At 43.7% G+C, this 18,362-nt stretch overlaps 1 non-coding gene across 1 annotated transcript; it reads right to left on the bottom strand.

Moving 5' to 3' along the window:
• Positions 1-794: 794 nt before the first annotated feature.
• On the bottom strand, positions 795-898 carry LOC120098437 (U6 spliceosomal RNA). The gene has a single exon (XR_015643217.1). It is a non-coding gene; the product is annotated as a U6 spliceosomal RNA (small nuclear RNA).
• Between the last annotated feature and the right edge of the window lie 17,464 nt (positions 899-18,362).

Genomic DNA, 18,362 nt, shown 5'->3' with positions numbered 1-18,362 from the left:
TTTTTTTTTTTTGGTTCTTTTTTTCGGAGCTGGGGACCGAACCCAGGGCCTTGCGCTTCCTAGGTAAGCACTCTACCACTGAGCTAAATCCCCAGCCCCATGGAGCATCTTTCTAAAAAGCATTCTTGGCAGCCATCATTTAACGTGTTCTAGACCGCTGTTTGGTGGTGACAGTAACAGTCTTGACAAGTGGGGTCTGTTCGGTTGTGTCATCCTGTAGGGGTTGAATGTGCTCCGACACTGAGGTACACCCAGCCTGTTCTAGAATCTGTTAAACTGACCTGCTATTGCTGGCCTGGTCTTTCTGACACTAATATTTCACAGTAATACTTGGCATTGTTAACTGGGAAGAAAACTCCAGAAGCCAGCATAATAGCATGCCCCACCCATAACCCCAGGTAGCCTCTCTCTGCTGCAAAGTTTCCATTACCCAGAATTTCAGCACAGGCTGCTGGGGCTCATTCTTAAGCTAAATCAAAGGACCAACTTCTGCAGAACAAACCCACTAGTTTTGGGGGTTGTTTTTCAACACCCCACAGTTTACTTTCAGTGGGCAAAGCATAGCCCAGCTTAGAAGTGAGGTTGAAGTTCTTGAAAGACCAAAAATACCATGTTGTTCCTACCAGGGGATGGGGTAGAAGGGTGAAGTCTGTCAGTTGAGAGCACCAGAAGCAAACAAACACCGATGTGCACTTCGTTTTCCTTTTCTTTCTTTCTTTCTCTCTCTCTTTCTTTCTTTCTTCCTTTCTTTCTTTCTTTCTTTCTTTCTTTCTTTCCTTTCTTCTTCTTTTTTTTTTAATATGGAACGCTTCAGGAATTTGTGTGTCATCCTTGCGCAGGGGCCATGCTAATCTCTGTGTCGTTCCAATTTTAGTTTATGTGCTGCCGAAGCGAGCACCTATGTGTACTTCTTATCCCTGGAGGACGCTTTTCACTGGGCTAGTGCCTCCGGAAGCACGCTGTTCACTGGGCTGTGTGCCTCGGGAAGAACCTGTGCTTTTATTAGCTGGAACAGCTCAGTTACATGAGACATCCTTAAACTAATGGAAGGACTCACAACTGGCAAGGACAGAGGCCTGCAGTAGGAGGACCACCTCAGAGGAGGTCCTTTGCAGGCAAGGAGGAGGGTGGGACTTAGTGAGTCAGGAGGACGTCCGGGGCTGGGAGTGAGTCTTGGGTTTGGGATCTGTTTGATTAATAGGAAGGCTCACAAGATGAGTGTGGTGACTGTGACCCCATCTCTCAGAAAACTGGGGCAGGAAGATCACTGGCCTATGTAGCAAAACCCTGTCTCAAAATTCAAATAAAAAAAAAAAAATAGCCAGGCAGTGGTGGCCCATGCCTTTAGTCCCAGCACTCAGTGGGCAGAGGGAGGAGGATCTCAGAGTTGGAGTACAGCCTGGTCTACAGAGTGTGGTCCAGGATAGTCTAGGCTATACAGAGAAAGCTTGTCTCAAAGAAAGAAAAAAGAAAAAAAGAAAATAAAAAATAAATTAAACTTAAAAAAAAAAGGGAAACATATTGCAAAGAGATGCCGTGTGATAAAAGGACCTTAGAAAACCAAAGTCATAAGGCCCTGGGTTCGGTCCCCAGCTCCGAAAAAAAGAACCAAAAAAAAAAAAAAAAAAAAAAGACCAAAAACAAAACAAAAAAAAAACAACCAAAGTCATGTGTTGCCAGGCAGTGACATGGGTTTGTTCTTCCCGTCACTAATGGACTCAGACACCACAAATTTTCCTCAAAAGTAAATGGCCTATTTTCAAAATAGGCGGAGTCCCCATCTTTATATCTCCCTTTAATTCAAGAAATATATCTAATTCTATTCTAACAAGAGTCAGCCTCAGAAGAAATTAATCAAGAGCAGGCATTAATTATTTACACTCTAAAACAGAAGGTCTGCTAATGTTTCCACTAATCACCCAAGCTAAGCAGATGTGTCTTCATAAAGAATACAATGTGGATAAAAGAGGCCCAAACAGGAAAAATGCACGCATGTGGCAATGACAGGAAACACAGCGAAGGTGTCGCTGTACCCAGGACACTGTTTAAACTATAAGGCACAATCAAATAGTTCTTATGTTTTTCACTATAATATTATTATATTAAGGCAATATTGATAAGATACTCCTACAATATCACTTAGGAGGCTGAAGTAGGAGGATTTCAGGTTCAAGGCTAACCTGAGCTATATATGGAAACACCACGTCAAAGGCTCATCAGCTAAAGGGGCTGAGCCTGAGGGCCTGAGTTTGATCCCTCAGACTCTTGAGTTATCCGCTTGTCTCTGATGCACTCAAACACACACAAAGTTGATTAAACAAACAAACAAATAGCCTGCTTCAATAATTTGTACATGTATAAATATCAAAACTAGGGGGAGAATTTATGAAGGCTAAAACTAACGGTAAGAGATGAAAACAATTAGATTCCTCTTTTTGACGGCATTTAGAAAGCATCCAGTTTGAGAACCATCAGAAAGCGGCCTTCTATTTTCCACAGGTGTTAAATGTACGGTGACGTTGAAGATTTTAAAATTATTTCATGCAAATCCAAAATGATCTAAACCTTCATTTTTGCCCTCCCAAATTTTGACTTTTTATTTATTTATTTATTTATTTATTTATTTATTTATTTTAGTTATAGAAATGACATGAGCCAGTTCATGTAATAGGCAGGAGTAGAGGCTGTCACTTTTTAGAACTCAGCTCTCTGGGTCTGTCCCCAACTCTGCTGCTTGCTAACTATGGGATGTCACCACTCCTCAATTTCATTGGCAATATGGGCTTATAGGAGTAGCTACCTCGAAGCATCACAAAATGAGTTCTTAGGGTATCCCAATTGGGGGGACTTGTTGTAGGGAGTGAGTAAAGTCCTCAGTGAATGTGTGTTGGTGGCCACATCAAAGACACCAGTGCTGCAACCCCATGAGAGTGGCAAAGCCTTCTCCAGGTAAAGATCACAGGCCTGTGTGCAGAAAACATCCACAGTAACTTTCCTCATGTTTATAGCCTGAAGATTGCTCTCCTTCCTACAAGACTGCCCTCCCAACGTAGCCAAACGTGATCCTCCATCAGCTGTCTATAATAGTCCCGCCTCCTTGTTTACCTGTATGTAATAGCCCCACCTTCTTATTCTACTGTATGTAATAAACACGCTGAACTTTCAGAGTGCTGCACCTTCTCTGTAAGACAGCCCAGGCCACTCGATGCCAGCTTTTCTGTATGAGTGTCTCTGTGTTAGCCATTTCTTTATTACCTCATTACTCTTGAGTCTGAGTTCTGGGACCCAAGCAGTGCAGAGTCAGTGTACTACGAAGCCAGTACTTCTGTGGTTAGCTAGTAGAATAGCACTGAGCATTTGACACAGGCTCACTGTGTAGCTTTCTTGGTGGATGACAGTGACAGCCCCCCCCCCTCTTCCTCTTCACTCTTGGTCCCAGTCATGATGCTTGTCCCAGTCCTGGGTGGAGCACAGTGTCCTTCCGTGTCCCAGGAAGGTTTGTAGGTTGGTTGTCGTCAGCATGGAGACCAGACCGGGGCTCTGCAGGGTCTAACTTTTCCCTTTTTTTTTTTTTTTGCTCTCGCCCCTCATTAGAGACTAGGATTAGATCCCTCTCACTGGCTGACACTTAGGTCTTAAGATGCCCCATCAAAGTCCTAATCAGGTCTGCCCCTGCTTAGCTGCCTAGATCAGGCATGTTCAGGGGATATGACTTTATTTGGGGTCATTGATTTTACATCTGCACATAGAACAGTGATCCAAAACTATCTAGTAGCTGATTGCGTGTACAGAGAAACATGGGCAGTCCTGTCTGTCATCTTCCTCACTCCCCTTGGTTGACTGGTATCTGGGGTGCATTGGTGTTATGTGGAACTATTGGAACAAATGAGAGGAGGTTTATCCCTATGCAAACAATGCACCATTTTTTTTTCCAGAGCTGGGGACCGAACCCAGGGCCTTGTGCTTCCTAGGCAAGCGCTCTACCACTGAGCTAAATCACCAACCCCCACAATGCACCATTTTTAACAGGCGCCTCAGAGCATCCAGAAGTTTGGTGGCTCCAGAAATTAGTTTCCATGGATTCTATAGGTTGGCTAAACATTTGCTCTCCAACCTAAGCTCTTACCATCTTTGCAACTGTGTTTATGATATCAATATTTTTATTTCCTTACAGAAATCAAGTGTCACATTTAACCCTGGCCTGTTCTTCTACACACAGTTATGTCAAGACTTACAGGCATGAGCACCTGCCTGCAGTACATGAGTGGTTACTCACAAATTTTTTTCCCATATAACTTCTCTCCATTTTATATCCCCATCAAGAAATACAGAAAGAAGCCCTGTGCTGTAGGATCAGAGGAGAAATGTTTCTCTTCCATCACAGTTACGCTGACTGAGAAACTGGTCTTCAAACTGACTTGGTTGGAGACCTCACACTGATACGTTCCAGCATCCTCCCTCCCCACTGAGTTGGCACTTAGTTGGGGACAGTGTCATCCTCTGTGAGCTGCAGGATCTGCTTATTGAAGGGGGAACAGATTCCAGTGTTGCCTGAGAAGCAGGTAAGGACTCTGGAGCTCTGTGCTCCGATTGAAGTGTCACTGATTTGCATGAAGGGCCTTATCACAGGCTTGTACACGTAGAGGTACATGGCTGTTGATACAATTTCTGCATGCCTATTTAAGGTCCGTAGGTTATAGAATCCTCTGTCCTCCTGGGTAATATTGTGTATCTACAAGGACCCGTTGATGTGCAATATCTCTCTCCTCTGTGTATAGCCCCCTGTACAGGCCCTGTCACATTTACACTAGCGTTCAGCACATACAGTGCAAGTCTGGGACTCCTATTCCTCACTCCTCTGAACCAGGCAAAGGCTACAAGAGTCTCTGGCCGATTGTGGACAAAGAGGACATTCTCTCCTTCAGCCACTTGGGGTGGACCTGGCTCAGTGCAGATCTCATCTCGGCAGTGATGGGCAGGAGCCAGCAGATTAAAACAGGCTGGGGCTTCCTTTGAGAATCCAAGACTAAGTGCAGTTAGGTGAGAGGCTGCATGGCAGGAGAAGCTGAGGTTTGACCTTGGATAAGAATGACTGTCTGAGCGGACTATCTGCAAGACAGCTGAGCCATGGTCTGTTGTCCAACTCCCCGACAATGGTCAGCAGCAGCTGTGAATGGAAGTCCGAGGATCTAGCAGTTGCTCAGTCCCACAAGGCAAGCGTGATATGATTCATATACAAAATGTCACAATAATGTGTGCTTTCCCTTGATGGGAACGCTACCTGTATCCTGCCTGCTAAATGACACATCATTGGTATGTCCTAGTGTCTTTCATAATATGGACACTTAGGGGAGGTCCAATGTGTATGTATGTATAGATGCATAGAGAGGGGCGGGAAAGAGGGAGAAGGAGGAGAGGAGAGGAGTAGGGGAGGTGGAAGAGGGAGGAAGGGATTGAGAAATGGGTATGGGAGGGGGCTTATCCAGGACAACTGCTTGAGAATCCTCAGTGCTGGGCTCCAGGAGCTCAAAGGTAGTAAGTTTGCATCCTGTGTCACGGAATATTCGATCTAAAGAATGCCATTAATGAACAACCCACTGCCATACATGAGGGTAGCTCTGAGGTCCCCTCCAGAGAACTCACTCTCTGCTTGGACTTTCTAATGCTTTCTTGCAGGGGGTGACAGGAAGCCGTGACTCTGGTGCATAAACCTGTGTGCTGGCTCAGGACTCTTGTGGTGGGTGCCATCCATGGGCTGTTTTAAAGAGTTGTTAAACTATTCCTGGCTTACCTGAGGGAAAAGAGGTGGGGGAGTGGTAGGCTCAGGAGCTGGTCATGGTGATGTGTTCTTCCCATGATTATGCCAGCCACACCGAGTGGGGCAGGCACAGACTTCCAGCATGTTCTTCCATGGACAGTAATGACTGTCTTCTTTCCATTGAGGACGGCTCCCAGCAGGAGCCCACCCTCTCTCTGCAATCAGCTTCAGTCAAGGGCCCAAAGCACTCTTAAAGCTGGTAAACGAAACGGAGCACACACCACACAATAGATTCCTTCAGGATCCAGCTGCCCTCTGCTTTCTGTCTACCCCGTGTACAAACCCTTCCACATCAATGGACCCCGGAGCAGCTGCCAGGCTGCAAAATTAAAATAGGGATGCCCTGAAGAAAAGAGAGTCTGTTACCTAAAACCAGGTAGCCTATGAGCTCAGGTGTCCAAAATCTGGAGAAATCACCCGAGGTCTGAGGAAAGCCTTACCTGTGCTGACAGCAGCCAGCTGGGGCAGCAGAGCTTTGGGTCGCTATGGTGTCGCATTAGACCCCTTAGCCAGGAAAGCCATGCAACGGTACCATTTTCTGTGCACAGAGCGACTAAGTTCAGAGATGCTCCGCTATATAGAAGGCGAAACTGTGTCCAGTTCCCTCCACCCGTGAGGGTTTCGCTCCTATTTCCAGGAAATGCTTAGTACCCCCACACACTACCTGTAAAAGCATGCACTTTCACTCTTTATAAGTCATTAAAACAAATGACACCAATAAAGAGTTGTTTTGATTGCCACCCAAGATGGTGACATCATCTATGGATGGGGTGGCACAGCAGTAGTTCTGGAGTTTGCCTGAGCAACATATTCGGAATCATGACCTCCAGACTACTTCTCTCGTCCTTGATCCTCATACACTTCTGCTCTGGTATTTTGACTCTGAGGCAGACTTCATCACCTCTAAAAGCACTATCTAGAATGGCATCTGTTACTGAAACATTGACAGGCAGTCTTAAGGTATTCCACCAGAGAGTGGAAGAAGGGAGAAAATTAAACAACTATCCCAGAATTCCTCTGTGTTTTTCAGCCTTGCCAAACTTCTGGTTGCTTGGAAGGAGATAATTCTCATTTAAAAGAAATGTGAGCTGCAGATTATTTAAAATCAACACGTATGGGGTGGGGGTGGGGGTGACAAGGATATGTCTGTCCTCTCTGCTCATCATGGGATTTACTGCAGTTCTGAAACATGTGGCGGGGACACTTGTTCCTGATGCAGGGCAGTGGTGGTAAGAGCTTATAACTGTCCAGTGAACTCTCACCCAGTCTGTGACCCCACAGCAGAAAATGCTGTAGCAACTTGAAAGTCATGAGGTTTGCAGCCTGCAGAAGTACTACATCTGTCACAAAGTGGTTCACCTTTTTCTTCAGGGGTGAACACTTTGGGCTGCACACAGTGAGTGCCCTGTGGAGGCCACAGGTTACTGCTCATTACTAGTGGGATAAGGCCTTTCCTGTACTCCAGACCTAGTCCCGATGTTCATCTTCCAAAATGTCACACCTGCTATTTATTCTGTTTTGATTTTACATCCGAGGCACGGCCTCTGCCCCAGCTGCATGCTGGGTAGTTTATTCAGTTAATCACTCCAACAGACAGAAAGATAACATGGAAAACAGGATTTCCCAGTGAATGAAGCACGCACCTGAGGGAGTTATGCTGTCACAACCTCCTTATCTTCCTAAAGGAAATCCTTTGCTACAGGAAATGAATTTAAAAAAAAAAAAGACTTAGAGTCGCATATAGAAGTAACGTCTTAAGGACACGCAGGGATAGAAGCCAGATCATGGAAGCAAACGTCTCTTTAGTCACTGCAGCTGTGTGGTATATCGATAGTGACGAGAAAGGGAAGCAGGCAGGGTGAAGCTTCAATTCAGGACACAATATGTAGTTTATTTTCCACCGGTGGGCATCAGAGGACATCTGGTGTGGTTCCTTAGGCCCGATTTTGTTTTTTTGTGATACCTGCGTCTCACCGATTAGGCTAAGCTAGCTGATCACAGAGGCCCGGGGATCCACCTTTCTGTGTTCCCAGAGAGATTATATGCACGCACCACCACTCCCAGCTCACTTTTACCTAGGTTTTGGGGATCAAAATCAGGTCCCCATGCTCATAAGGCAAGCACCTTCTCAACTGAACTGAATCATCCATACTTTTCTTAGCTTGATTACTTTCCACAGATTCATGAATAATTTTACTAAAGTTGTGAAATAACCAAAGCACCGATTTGCTTTGTAAATTCTACTCATTTATTTTATGTGTGTTTTGCCTGCATATGTATCTGCATTGTGTGTGTCCGTACACAAGGAGTGCGGCATGAAAGAGGACATTAGATACCCTCAGAGGAGTCATAGACAGTTGTGAACCTAGGAAGTGAACTCAAAGAGAAGCCAGTGTTAGCTACTGATCTTCCCAATATATCTGAGTGTGTGGTGTATATGTCGTGCATGTGAATTCGCCTGTACATGCACATGCAGAGGCCATAGGTTAAGACTCGGTGTCTTCCTCTATGTTTTCTCTACCTTATTTGAGATAGGTTTCTCACTGAACCTGGAGCCCTCTGTTTAGGTTAGACTGGCCGCTAAGCCTCTGGCATCCAAGATCTGCCTCTCTCTTGACTCCTCTCTCCCTGGAATGTTGGGGATACAGGCTGATACCTCCCTTAGCCAGTTTTTTATGTGGGTGCTGAGGATCTGAGCTCCAGGTCCTCCTGCTTCCACTGCAAGTGCTTTACCCACTGAGACATCTCCCCAGTAGTTCCTCCCGGCTAGCTTGCTCTTGTACGCTTTCCTGCATTGTATTCAGAAACAGTCCATGGGTGACTTGTGTGTCTATTTCGTAAACTTTGTACTACCTGTTCAGCAGCTATTCTAGTATTCCCCCAAACAGATCTACTTCCTATGAAAACAGGCTAATGAACTTTTTCATTTCAGTTGTCTTCCTCTGGTCACACCCCAAAACACAATTCACTGGCTTTTTGCACACAAATATATACACCTTTAAGAATAGCTTAGGCAAGAACCTGGGAATAGAGCTATGAGGTAGAGCCCTAGCCTAGATTCAGTCTCCCCACAGCAAAACAAAGAACTGCTTTTAAGACCAGGGAAAAACATAACCTACATGACTGAGAGGTTGACAGATGGATTTATCAGGAGCAGGTCCTGGGGACACAAAGTGGAGCAGAGTAGGGGTCTCTGATCAGGGCTCTGGGGTGGGAAATATCAGGCTGATAGAAAGGATGAGGAAAACTAGCAAAAGGGGACCCTGGTAAGGGGAGGAAAGACCCTACAGCTCGGAAGACTGCCCAAACATGCTGGATTTGCCTTACTTTGTGGCTACAGGTAATGTGTACTTCTAGTGGATGAGATCTAAGTGGAAATTCAACAACCGATAAGGAGCTCATCCCTGGATGTCTATTAATTCCCATGACACCTTGAGAAAGAGTCATATGGGGGTTGGGGATTTGGCTCAGTGGTAGAGCGCTTGCCTAGGAAGCGCAAGGTCCTGGGTTCAATTCCCCAGCCCCGGAAAAAAAAAAAAAAAAAAGAAAGAGTCATATGTAGTGACAGTTTTGGCACTTTGATATCTTTCAAAAACACAGAAATATTCTAAGAATATGGTTTTATTTTATTCCTACATGTGGTATGGGGCTGCTTTGAACTGTCGGTAGCCGACTATGGTTTGCCTTGTGATCCAGCAGGGGAGGCAGGTAGTTTCTACACTTGTGTGACATTCGCGTTCTGGGGACTTTTCAGGGGGTGTATAGATGCGAGGGGCCCTAGGAGGCAGGACAGGTTGTTGGTTGGTTGTGTTGGTCAAGGTTTGTTAAGTAGTTGTGAGAAAAGAAGAAATTAGATCTCCTGATGGTGAAGATCAAACTAGCTCCGAGGAGCTTGACTGAGCAGGAAGTAGTCTAATGATCATGTCACCACCTCTCTCCTCCACCCCTTTTTCTCTCCTGTCTAGTGCTAGGGGGTTGAAAGGGAAGGAAAAGGGCAAAGAAGGGTGGAAGAAAGAACACACAAAGTAGCAAAAGATAGCTACAGTCACAAGTTTAGGCACAAAGTCTTGTCTTTCTCCAAGGTCACTAACACTCTCTAGCTGGTTTAACGACGGTGGTAGGAAATTCGATTACAGTTGAAAATAACTTCATTTGGATAATATGATGAAGCTTGGATCTGCTCACAGCAATGCCGTTTCCCCGAGTATTTTCAGTGATATCAGTTTACTCAATGCTCACTACAATCTGGTGAATGATTAACAGCTACTAATATTAAAATGCTCATCATAACACATTAGAGTACAGGGATCAGATCAGATTTGAGCTGGATCTGACCTCAAAGCGTCTTTCCTTCTGTCTAATTTCCGTGGTCCCAGGAAATACTGTCGAGAGGGGAGCAATGAAGCAGTCCTGCCCAGCTGCAACACCTATGAACATTAGCAATTACAGCATGCAAGAGATGCATAAAGTGGCACTAGTGTGTCGGGGGCAACCGACAGCTGTTTGACTGGATTTAAGGTCCGTCCATTCAACAGGAGGGGAATCATGCTTTGAACTGGAAACCTCGGCCAGCTTCCTGGGGGCTGCTACAGTCATGGACCCTAGAAAAGAATCTACTGCCTCTTTGCTGTCCCAGCAGAAATCCTTACTACATACTAAATCTTAGCCATAGGCAATAAGTGTAACCACCCCTTCCCCCACATGCCCCATCAAAGAAGCCTCTCTTTATAGAAAACAGAGACAATCACAGGAACTCATAACTAGATAAAATGCAGAGATCCACAATAGGGAACCCAGTCTCAATGGCTATATCTACATCTATGACCCAGGACATCATGGCAGAGAGGGCAGAACAATTCAGTCAGAATACCAGGATGTCCCCAGTGAGACGGCTTCTCCTAGGAATGGTTGCATAAACAAGACTGGAATAATGGTGGTATCAAGTAGACACGATAACATGGAAGGGGGAATTTTATGACTCCCACCCCTACACAGAGAACTATAGGCAATTAATGATTTTTGGGCAAATCACCCTCTCCCAGGGATGAGCCCCCTTATTAGCATCTTGAAAGCAAAAACAAACTCAGCAGGCTGTATTCATATATATTTGTGTATATACATACATACGAATGGACATATGTATGCTACATACATACGAACAGACATATGTATGTGTATATGTAACAAATAATAAAACGGAAGCTAGCACCTTGAGAGAGGAGGGACATCAGAATAGATTTGATGGAGGGTAGCTGGAAGGGACCAGAGGAAGGGAAGGGGAATGGTAAAATTCCATTTTAATTTTTAAAAAGTAAAAAACGTAAATATTCTAATAAAAATTAACTTAAAAACTACCCATCTTGCCCGAGTAAACAGAGGCACTAGCCACAGCCCTCATTTGACAGTAGGCAGAAAGTGGTTTCCACTGTTTGTTCCGCTGTGAGGCTCTGAGCTATACAACCTCTCTATTCTGTTGTTTTCCCTTATAGCAAAAAAAGAAAAAAAAGAAAAGAAAAAAAGAAAAAAGAAAAAATACACTAGTGTGTCTCATAGAGTTGCTGAAAGCATTACAGGTGTTTGAGAAGTGTCTGGCCGAGTGAGTCACGTAAGTTATGTAATAATAAAATAACTTTGACCACCAGGCTGGGGAGCTATTGACAATTCAACAGCCAGGAAGTGCCTTAAGTTGTGGGTGACAAGCTGCCTGGCCTTGGTCTGTGGACTCTCAGAGTGCTGCTTACCACTACTCTGAGAGAGAGAATACTGACATTAAAAATACTATGACTACGACTACTACTACTACTACTACTACTACTACTACTACTACTACTACACACACACACACACACACACACACACACACACACACACACACAAATGGTGCATACTTCAAGAAGCAAAAATCACAATAACTGCAGCAAAGTCTCCTGATAAAATAATATAGCTTTTACAACAATCTACTCTTAGAGTCATTAACATTGACTGTTGGAATGAGCTTGCGCTGAGTAAATGGGAGAGATGGATGGGTTGCTCTTTATTAGCTCCTGGGTCTTCATTGAGTTACTCAACAATTACCAAAGGGATTGTTCAAAAATGCTCCAAGTTGGGGCTGGGGATTTAGCTCAGTGGTAGAGCGCTTACCTAGGAAGCGCAAGGCCCTGGGTTCAGTCCCCAGCTCCGAAAAAAAAAAAAAAATGCTCCAAGTTCTCATCTGTTTCCTTAATGTTACTTTTGCCACATGTTTGCCCGGCCCTGCCCCACCCCATCCCTCCCAGTCCCAACCCCTCCTCTCTATGCTGCTGGGCATCAATGGTATTAGGTAATAATGAACACATGCCAAGCTCATTATGCTTTCTTCTTATTTCAAATACGCAGATTTCCTCTGGATTCTCAGGAGTGTGTGTAAGTGAGGAGAAGAACCACCAGAACTTACCATAACCATTTCTGCCACTTCTGATGCTAGAGAGGACGGTGAGACCTCAAAGGTGAAGACATTCCTCTGGTCATAAAACACAAGACTATGCAATGGTTTCTACACTGCTGTTTTCCATGCACGCATGCCCAAATATTCCAGGTAGATCCCCCCCTTATTGATGCAGTCACTTCTGAGTTTGACTCCTAAAAAGCCTTCCAAAAACATCAACACAAAAGTTTTTCATAAAAAATGTCCCTATATTAACCTTCTTAAGTAAACTTTAATAACTTACTTCGATGTTTAAGATGTTTCCTTCATTTTGCCTGATTTAGCAGTAGTATTTACTTCAAAGCATAAAGCAGAGTGAATTAAACTTCTTTGACACGCATGGGGCTTTAAGAGACCACACACTATTCTGAGTGATTCCAAATAATTTTCACATGAATGGCTAAACTGGGGGAATGTGTAATTTATGAGGACTTGAGTAAATCAAAGAGACAAAGTGTTTTAAAGTCATTGGTAGAAAAAAATTAAATAGAAATATTACAATTAAGAAATTAAAATTTAAATCAAAATATTACAACTAAGAAATTAAGTCTTATGTGTGAAGTCCTCCCCAAATTTCACGTCTGAGCAAAGCTGCTGACAGCTCTGTAGTAAGACTTGTGCTTTTAGCACTTACTTAACCACAGAAATATTTTCTAAAACACGACATAATTGATTTTACTTTTAGGAAAAATTCCTCTTGTGAATTGTGTACTGTTAGAAGTGCCATGTTAGTCTCCTTTGTCTCAGCGACTTCTCCAGCAGTGTCCCTGTGCCCACAAAATTTACCAAGCTTAGGGCCTGGGAGATGGCTCAAATGATGACGTGCTTGAGCATGGGGACCCAAGTCTAGGTCCCTGACACACTCCTTAAAGGCACTACCTGTAATTCCAGCACAAGGGAATTAAAGGAAGGGCAGTCCCTGGGGCTTACAGGTAGCTGGTCTTGCCCAGTGAGTGACCTCCAGTTTCAATGGAAGATCCTGTCTTGAAAAATGATGGGACAGAATACAGGAAGACACCTGTCATCCAAAATGGGCTGGGATGGGTACAGGGCAATGTCTGCCATCTACTTCTGGCAGCCACATGCACATACACGTGTGTGTACTCACAAACAATAATATACACAAACATGACACACACACAAACAACACACATACACAAACACACACACACACACACACACACACACACACACACACACACACACACACACACACCCCTGAAGAAAAATACTTCCACTGGACTGATTAGGTCATGCCTAGTTTCCTTAAGCACTGTCAAAAACTAAAAGTCTTCTCTCCCTCAAGGTTGACTCCACCTTTTCTTCTTTCTTTCAGTAGATAATTATACCATGAAATTACAACTCAGTAAACATTTTTTTTAGGGGACAGACTAGGGAAAAGTAGAACTCCTCAAGAATTTAAAACAGTACCACTAAAATAAAGAAGCCAAGCATGTAAAAGGTGAGTAATTATAAATTAGAAACAGAACCATGGTGTGACTATTGGTTTCATTCAATAAGATTGTTCTTTTAAAAAATATTGGTATAAGCATAATTATAAATGAACACTGCTATTCTCAGCACTTTCTGTCCAGAAAACTCAGTATAACATATGAAGGCGACATTAAATCATGACAACTAGTTTATGTACAACCTGATTTTCTAAATGCCAAGGTTAAAAGAAGGCACCAGGAATATTGAAAAACACCAAGAAGCAATGCAGAAACACTGTGAGATTATCATAACTCAGTTTGCTACAGGAAAAATATTAAGATAAGAATGAAAATAAAATAAGCAGGTTATGATATAGCCAAATTATTGCAAAATGTATCACATTGCCTGGCTGTACACTGCGGAGGTCACAGAAAGCGATTACTTTAAACTGTTTCTCCACGAATTAGCATGAATAACACTGCTTTCCCTGGTTTCAAATATGCTATCTAAAAGTGTGGTGGCGTTCCCTGGGGAAACTCGGCTCCAGTCTGAGGCAGATGAGACAGGAGCCGGGATGACAGTATTTGACAGACACTAATAATAAAGACCAGCGACATCCCGCAGACTTGCAGCTTCCCACTCTGTTGGAAGCAACAGAGAACAAAGGTGAAGGCCATGGGCTCTGGAGACAAACCTGTGTTCAAATCCCCGTCCCAGCACTACAGGCCATGTGACCTGGGGGAAGTCTCTTGTTCCTTTCCCAAGTGGAATTTCCAAAGCTAAACAAGGATTTAAGTGCTCTGCACCTCCCTCAACAGTTGTGAGCACAGAAAGTAGACGACTACAATGCCCTGAGTCAATCTGCATCCAAAACTTGTCATCCGTAAAGTTTTAAAATAACTGAAAATATTGGCATGGTATCATGACAACATAAGGAAGTGAGGTCTGATTGCCTGTGGAAGTTGACTGGCTCATGGATAAGAAGTTTAAAAACAAGAGTTAAAAAACCATTAGTGCCACACAGACCAACGAGCCTGTCTTAGTCAGGGTTTTACTGCTGTGAACAGACACCATGACCAAGGCAACTCTTATAAAGAACAACATTTAATTGGGCTGGCTTGCAGATTCAGAGGTTCAGTCTATTATCATCAAGGTCGGGAACAGGACAGCATCCAGGGAGGCATGGTGCAGGAGGAGCTGAGAGTTCTACATCTTAATCTGAAGACAGCTAGTAGAAGACAGACTTCCAGGTAATTAGGATAGGGTGTTATAACCCACATCTACAGTGACACACCTACTCCAACAAGGCCACACCTCTAAATAGTGTCACTCCCTTGGCCTGGCATACTTTAACCATGACAGAGCCCAATTAAACCTGAGCATAATCTGTGCATGAACTGAAATGTCACCTCCTCTCAATAATCCTGAACCATTAGTACCTAATAATCAAAGGGAAAATTTTTAAGTTTTAACGGGCAAAAAGAACTTAAGTGAGAAACAAAGGGAAGACTTAAGATGTTAAAAATGAGAAAAAAAGTAGTTGTTTTTAATATATCAGTTTATAACTCTCAGGCATAAAAGCATCTGTTTGAAGAAAAATCCCAGGTGACAGCAGTGGGAAGCTTATGTAACTCCTTTCACCTTTTAGGCTAAAGGTCAGCTTTGGACCCCAGAATTTTTTCCAAGCAAAATAAGAATGTCATTTAGTATTCAAAATAGCATCAATGATGTCACAGAGAGAAAACTACAGTTCTGGTGTAACTTCTCAAACTACAACTGGAGAGCTGAACTGCCCACACACACATTCGTGTAAACATGTGTGCAGCACAGTAAGTACCCTCTTGTGAACTCATCAGACGTGTGGTGTGGCTTACATGGGAGAACAGGCCGGGCCGCTGTGAAGGCTGCCACTGTTTCAAGCTTAAATTTTACTCTTTGGAGCCCCCTGCAGGCTCTAACTTAGCCACCGAATCCCATGGCAAGTAACTCTAGTTGGGAAGATAGGTAGAGCAGGGACTGCAACTTTCTTTATTCAGGACAGCAAGTAGTCTACAAACTCAAACAGCCTATGAGCATTCTCATTCTTCCCCTTCAAGGAACAAAACCAACATAGCAAAGTTATTTTAATGAAAACCTGAATGTATCAACATCTCCTAGCATTCTGGGCGCAAATGAAGAAGTGACAGTATGCTTTATGAGACTTAAGCAAAGTTAAAATGGATTTTTAAAAAACTGACTGAAAAGCGGGAACAGACAAAAACATAGAAGCAATGTTTTACATGCTTATCTTAGACTACCAAAGCAGTTCCATGACCAAAATTTTAAAAATAACCATCAGACACTATTCTGACCTTAACTGCATCTATATCAGGTCACCTGTCTCAGGATGCTGGAATGTTCTGGTTAGTTCAAGGCTGTTTAACAGGTAAGAGGTCACAAGGTAGATCATTCTCTGAAACACCATCTTTTGGCCATAACTTCAACTTAGCAGAGGGAAGAGTGATTTGTAGCATATAATAGCACTGTTAGTCTGAGCCAATGATGGTCAGCTCCTAAAGTTACAAAGAGTGTAGGTCTGTCCTCGCAGTCAATGTGGTACAAATGTGCCCTATTCTGAACCATCTTGGACACACACACGGCCATGTCTACTATTGCTAGTTCTGACAGGTCATATCTGGGGCTCAAAACCTAAAAGAAAAAATTTTTGGCCTTAGTATAATTTACATAAGAATCAGGAAAAACAAAACAAACCAAGAATCTCTGCTACCCAGACTCCATCTTAGCAAGTGTTACTCTTGACACATACAGCAATGTTCAGAATGTCTGCCGCAAGTCCCATATCATGGAATCATCTATGACCTCCTCCAAACACAAGTCTACATCCAACTCCTTTGCCAGTCACACCAGACACTTCTCTAACTTTCTGAAAAGAATGAAAATACGATTGACATTTTTCAGTATTTTTTTTGAAGTAAAAAATATAAAATGACCATTCTTAAAGAAGGCGTAGCCACTTGGACTTATAATAGTGACTTAAAGATTAACAGGGGTCCGAGTAACCGACTTCCTGTCCTATCTCACCATGGAATCCTGTTACTGCCTTTTCCTGCAAACCTGAATTCAGATTTAGCACTAGCATGTCTATAAGCCATCTCTTTTGAAGGGTCCTTTTCTTTTTCTCCTATTCTAACTATCCTTCTTACTGCTGGTAGGCATATTATCTTTAGCACTAAAACAAATATAAAATATCATCCTGAGTGACGTAACCCAATCACAAAGCAAAAACAAAACAAAACAAACAAACAAACAAAAAACCACATGGTGTGCACTCACTGATAAGTGGATATTAGTCCAAAAGCTTGAATTACCCAAGATATAATCCACAGACCACATGAAGCTCAAGAAGGACAACCAAAGTGCAGATGCTTCAGTCCTTAAAAGGGCGAACAAAAATATTCATAGGAAGAGATACGGAATCAAAGTTTGGAGCAGAGACTGAAGGAACAGCCATTCAGAGCCTGCCCCACCTGGGGATCCAGCCCATAGACATACAGCCACCAAACCCAGACAATACTGCTGATGCTGAGAAGTGCATGCTGACAGGAGCCTGATATAGTGGTCTCCTGAGAGGCTCTACCAAAGTATGACAGATACAGAGGCCAATGCTCGCAGCAAACCATTGAACCAAGAACGGGGTCCCCATTGGAGGAGTTAAAGGACTGAAGGAGCTGAAGGGGCTTGCAACCCCATAAGAACAACAATACCAACCAACCAGAGCTCCCAGGGACAAAACCACTACCCAAAGAGTACACATGGACAGACCCATGGCTCCAGCTGCATATGTAGCAGAGGATGGCCTTGCTGGGCACCAATAGGAGGAGAAATCCTTGATCCTGCCAAGGTTGGACCCCTAGTGTAGGGGAATGTCAGGGTGGGGAGGGGAACACTGTCACAGAAGAAGGGAGAGAGGGGATTGGATAGGGCGGTTATGAATGGGAAAGGGAACAACATTTGAAATGTAAATGAAAAAATATCCAATAAAAAATAACATTGTCAAATTGCTTGTGATTTCTGAGATACAAACATATTCATGACCTTTCAAAAACATGGCTATGAAATAATGTTCACTGGGGGGCTCTTACAAAGGACCCCTGGCACCCACATGGCAGCTAACCTCCAGTTGCTCCAAGGGCTCCGATGCCCTCTCTGACCTCTGTTGGCAATAAACACATGTGGTGCACAGACATACACACAGGAAGAACACCCATACATACAAAATGAAAACAATCAACTTTTTAAAGGTTTGCTTACCAGATGCACTTTCATTCTTTTCTCAAGTCCCCCTCCTCCCTCCCTCTCTCCCTCTTTCCCTGAGCTGGGATCTCGGATCTCTTGCAAGTTACAGTTTCAGCCTCTCAGCAGCAGGGGTTACAGGCATGTGCTGCCCATGTTCCTCCAGACTACCCTGCTCACGGAGGGAAGGGATTCCACTCAATACTTACAGCAGTGGCTCTGACGGACGCAGCTTCACACCGAGCAAGTTCTCGTGTACACAAAGCACTCACACACATGCACTACTCACTCGGGCTCACATGCAAGCTCACACTCATGTTTCTTTCTTTCCAGAACAAGCCAGAATTACAGCTC

This window comes from Rattus norvegicus, chromosome 18, assembly GCF_021556685.1.
Source record: "Rattus norvegicus strain SHRSP/BbbUtx chromosome 18, alternate assembly SHRSP_T2T, whole genome shotgun sequence".
Classification (NCBI taxonomy): Eukaryota; Metazoa; Chordata; class Mammalia; order Rodentia; family Muridae; genus Rattus; species Rattus norvegicus.
The sequence above is the reverse complement of the archived record's forward strand: the minus strand, read 5'-3'. Positions and strand labels throughout refer to the sequence as shown.